Raw genomic sequence first — 5,000 nt, 5'->3', positions numbered from 1 at the left:
GCATGAGGACAAGTCACGGACAAGTTTTTCAGCATGAGGACAAGTCACGCCAGCATGAGGACAAGTCAGGACAAGTTTTCAGCATGAGGACAAGTCACGTTTTCAGCATGAGGACAAGTCACGTTTTCAGCATGAGGACAAGTCACGTTTTCACGAGGACAAGTCACGTTTTTCCAGCATTTTCAGCATCAGCATGAGGACAAGTCACGTTTTCAGCATGAGGACAAGTCACGCTTTCAGCATGAGGACAAGTCACGTTTTCAGCATGAGGACAAGTCACGTTTTCAGCATGAGGACAAGTCACGTTTTCAGCATGAGGACAAGTCAGGACAAGTCACGTTTTCAGCATGAGGACAAGTCACGTTTTCAGCATGAGGACAAGTCACGTTTTCAGCATGAGGACAAGTCACGTTTTCAGCATGAGGACAAGTCACGTTTTCAGCATGAGGACAAGTCACGTTTTCAGCATGAGGACAAGTCACGTTTTCAGCATGAGGACAAGTCACGTTTTCAGCATGAGGACAAGTCACGCGTTCAGCATGAGGACAAGTCACGTTTTCAGCATGAGGACAAGTCACGTTTTCAGCATGAGGGACAAGTCACGTTTTCAGCATGAGGACAAGTCACGCGTTTTCAGCATGAGGACAAGTCACGCTTTCAGCATGAGGACAAGTCACGTTTTCAGCATGAGGACAAGTCACGTTTTCAGCATGAGGACAAGTCACGTTTTCAGCATGAGGACAAGTCACGTTTTTTTCAGCATGAGGACAAGTCACGTTTTCAGCATGAGGACAAGTCACGCATGAGGGACAAGTCACGTTTTCAGAGGACATGAGGACAAGTCACGTTTTCAGCATGAGGACAAGTCACGTTTTCAGCATGAGGACAAGTCACGTTTTCAGCATGAGGACAAGTCACGTTTTCAGCATGAGGACAAGTCACGTTTTCAGCATGAGGACAAGTCACGTTTTTAGCATGAGGACAAGTCACGTTTTCAGCATGAGGACAAGTCACGTTTTCAGCATGAGGACAAGTCACGTTTTTCAGCATGAGGACAAGTCACGTTTTCAGCATGAGGACAAGTCACGTTTTCACAAGTCACGTTTTCAGCATGAGGACAAGTCACGTTTTTCAGCATGAGGACAAGTCACGTTTTCAGCATGAGGACAAGTCACGTTTTCAGCAGGACAAGTCACGTTTTCAGCATGAGGACAAGTCACGTTTTCATCATGAGGACAAGTCACGTTTTCAGCATGAGGACAAGTCACGTTTTCAGCATGAGGACAAGTCACGTTTTCAGCATGAGGACAGGACAAGTCACGTTTTCAGCATGAGGACAAGTCACGTTTTCAGCATGAGGACAAGTCACGAGGACAAGTTTTCAGCATGAGGACAAGTCACGTTTTCAGCATGAGGACAAGTCACGTTTTCAGCATGAGGGACAAGTCACGTTTTCAGCATGAGGACAAGTCACGTTTTCAGCATGAGGACAAGTCAGGACAAGTTTTTCAGCATGAGGACAAGTCACGTTTTTTCAGCATGAGGACAAGTCACGTTTTCATGAGGACAAGTCAGGACAAGTCACGAGGACAAGTCACGTTTTCAGCATGAGGACAAGTCACGTTTTCAGCATGAGGACAAGTCACGTTTTTTCAGCATGAGGACAAGTCACGTTTTCAGCATGAGGACAAGTCAGCGAGGACAAGTTTTCAGCATGAGGACAAGTCACGTTTTTTTTCAGCATGAGGACAAGTTTTCAGCGTTTTCAAGTCATGAGGACAAGTCACGTTTTCAGCATGAGGACAAGTCACGTTTTTCAGCATGAGGACAAGTCACGTTTTTAGCATGAGGACAAGTCACGTTTTCAGCATGAGGACAAGTCACGTTTTCAGCATGAGGACAAGTCACGTTTTCAGCATGAGGACAAGTCACGTTTTCAGCATGAGGACAAGTCACGTTTTTTCAGCATGAGGACAAGTCACGTTTTCAGCATGAGGACAAGTCACGTTTTCAGCATGAGGACAAGTCACGTTTTCAGCATGAGGACAAGTCACGTTTTCAGCATGAGGACAAGTCACGTTTTCAGCATGAGGACAAGTCACGTTTTCAGCATGAGGACAAGTCACGTTTTCAGCATGAGGACAAGTCACGTTTTTCAAGTCATGAGGACAAGGACAAGTTTTCAGCATGAGGACAAGTCACGTTTTCAGCATGAGGACAAGTCACGTTTTCAGCATGAGGACAAGTCACGTTTTCAGCATGAGGACAAGTCACGTTTTCAGCATGAGGACAAGTTTTCATCATGAGGACAGGTCACGTTTTCAGCATGAGGACAAGTCACGTTTTCAGCATGAGGACAAGTCACGCATTCAGCAGCATGAGGACAAGTCACGTTTTCAGCATTTCAGGACAAGGACACGTTTTCAGCATGAGGACAAGTCACGTTTTCAGCATGAGGACAAGTCACGTTTTCAGCATGAGGACAAGTCACGTTTTTTCAGCATGAGGACAAGTCACGTTTTTTCAGCATGAGGACAAGTCACGTTTTTCAGCGTTTTCAGCATGAGGACAAGTCACGTTTTCAGCATGAGGACAAGTCACGTTTTCAGCATGAGGACAAGTCACGTTTTTCAGCATGAGGACAAGTCACGTTTTCAGCATGAGGACAAGTCACGTTTTCAGCATGAGGACAAGGACAAGTTTTTTCAGCATGAGGACAAGTCACGTTTTCAGCATGAGGACAAGTCACGTTTTCAGCATGAGGACAAGTCACGTTTTCAGCATGAGGACAAGTCACGTTTTTCAGCATGAGGACAAGTCAAGTCACGTTTTCAGCATGAGGACAAGTCACGTTTTCAGCATGAGGACAAGTCACGTTTTCAGCATGAGGACAAGTCACGTTTTCAGCATGAGGACAAGTCACGTTTTCAGCATGAGGACAAGTCACGTTTTTCAGCATGAGGACAAGTCACGTTTTCAGCATGAGGACAAGTCACGTTTTCAGCATGAGGACAAGTCACGTTTTCAGCGTGAGGACAAGTCACGTTTTCAGCGTCACGTTTTTCAGCATGAGGACAAGTCACGTTTTCAGCATGAGGACAAGTTTTCATCATGAGGACAAGTCACGTTTTCAGCATGAGGACAAGTCACGTTTTCAGCATGAGGACAAGTCACGTTTTCAGCATGAGGACAAGTCACGTTTCAGCATGAGGACAGGTCACGTTTTCACGTTTTCAGCGTGAGGACAAGTCACGTTTTCAGCATGAGGACAAGTCACGTTTTCAGCATGAGGACAAGTCACGTTTCAGCATGAGGACAAGTCACGTTTTCAGCATGAGGACAAGTCACGTTTTCAGCATGAGGACAAGTCAAGTCACGTTTTCAGCATGAGGACAAGTCACGTTTTCAGCATGAGGACAAGTCACGTTTTCAGCATGAGGACAAGTCACGTTTTCAGCATGAGGACAAGTCACGTTTTCAGCATGAGGACAAGTCACGTTTTCAGCATGAGGACAAGTCACGTTTTCAGCATGAGGACAAGTCACGTTTTCAGCATGAGGACAAGTTTTCATCATGAGGACAGGTCACGTTTTCAGCATGAGGACAAGTCACGTTTTCAGCATGAGGACAAGTCACGTTTTCAGCATGAGGACAAGTCACGTTTTCAGCATGAGGACAGGTCACGTTTTCAGCATGAGGACAAGTCACGTTTTCAGCATGAGGACAAGGACAAGTCACGTTTTCAGCATGAGGACAAGTCACGTTTTCAGCATGAGGACAAGTCACGTTTTCAGCATGAGGACAAGTCACGTTTTCAGCATGAGGACAAGTCACGTTTTCAGCATGAGGACAAGTCACGTTTTCAGCATGAGGACAAGTCACGTTTTTCAGCATGAGGACAAGTCACGTTTTCAGCATGAGGACAAGTCACGTTTTCAGCATGAGGACAAGTCACGTTTTCAGCATGAGGACAAGTCACGTTTTCAGCATGAGGACAAGTCACGTTTTCAGCATGAGGACAAGTCACGGACAAGTTTTCAGCATGAGGACAAGTCACGTTTTCAGCATGAGGACAAGTCACGTTTTCAGCATGAGGACAAGTCACGTTTTCAGCATTTTCACGTTTTCAGCATGAGGACAAGTCACGTTTTCAGCATGAGGACAAGTCACGTTTTTCAGCATGAGGACAAGTCACGAGGACAAGTTTTTCAGCATGAGGACAAGTCACGTTTTTCAGCATGAGGACACAAGTCACGTTTTCAGCATGAGGGACAAGTCACGTTTTCAGCATGAGGACAAGTCACGTTTTTCAGCATGAGGACAAGTCACGTTTTCAGCATGAGGACAAGTCACGTTTTCAGCATGAGGACAAGTCACGTTTTTCAGCATGAGGACAAGTCACGTTTTCAGCATGAGGACAAGTCACGTTTTCAGCATGAGGACAAGTCACGTTTTCATGAGGACAAGTCACGTTTTCAGCATGAGGACAAGTCACGTTTTTCAGCATGAGGACAAGTCACGTTTTCAGCATGAGGACAAGTCACGCAAGTCAGCATGAGGACAAGTCACGAGCATGAGGACAAGTCACGTTTTCAGCATGAGGACAAGTCAAGTTTTCAGCATGAGGACAAGTCACGTTTTCAGGACAAGTCACGTTTTCAGCATGAGGACAAGTCACGTTTTCAGCATGAGGACAAGTTTTTTCAGCATGAGGACAAGTCACGTTTTTCAGCATGAGGACAAGTCACGTTTTCAGCATGAGGACAAGTCACGTTTTCAGCATGAGGACAAGTCACGTTTTCAGCATGAGGACAAGTCACGTTTTCAGCATGAGGACAAGTCACGAGGACAAGTTTTCAGCATGAGGACAAGTCACGCATTTCAGCATGAGGACAAGGACAAGTCACGTTTTCAGCATGAGGACAAGTCACGTTTTCAGCATGAGGACAAGTCACGTTTTCAGCATGAGGACAAGTCACGTTTTCAGCATGAGGACAAGT

General features: G+C 45.7%; 1 protein-coding gene across 1 annotated transcript in view; it reads right to left on the bottom strand.

The window, feature by feature from the left end:
- Positions 1-5,000, bottom strand: part of LOC114563296 (ATP-binding cassette sub-family A member 1) — a 66,110-nt gene that overhangs the window by 1,481 nt on the left and 59,629 nt on the right. The gene's annotated exons all lie outside the window — the stretch shown is intronic.

The sequence above is a fragment of the Perca flavescens genome, chromosome 10 (assembly GCF_004354835.1).
Source record: "Perca flavescens isolate YP-PL-M2 chromosome 10, PFLA_1.0, whole genome shotgun sequence".
Taxonomy (NCBI): Eukaryota; Metazoa; Chordata; class Actinopteri; order Perciformes; family Percidae; genus Perca; species Perca flavescens.
The sequence above is the reverse complement of the archived record's forward strand: the minus strand, read 5'-3'. Positions and strand labels throughout refer to the sequence as shown.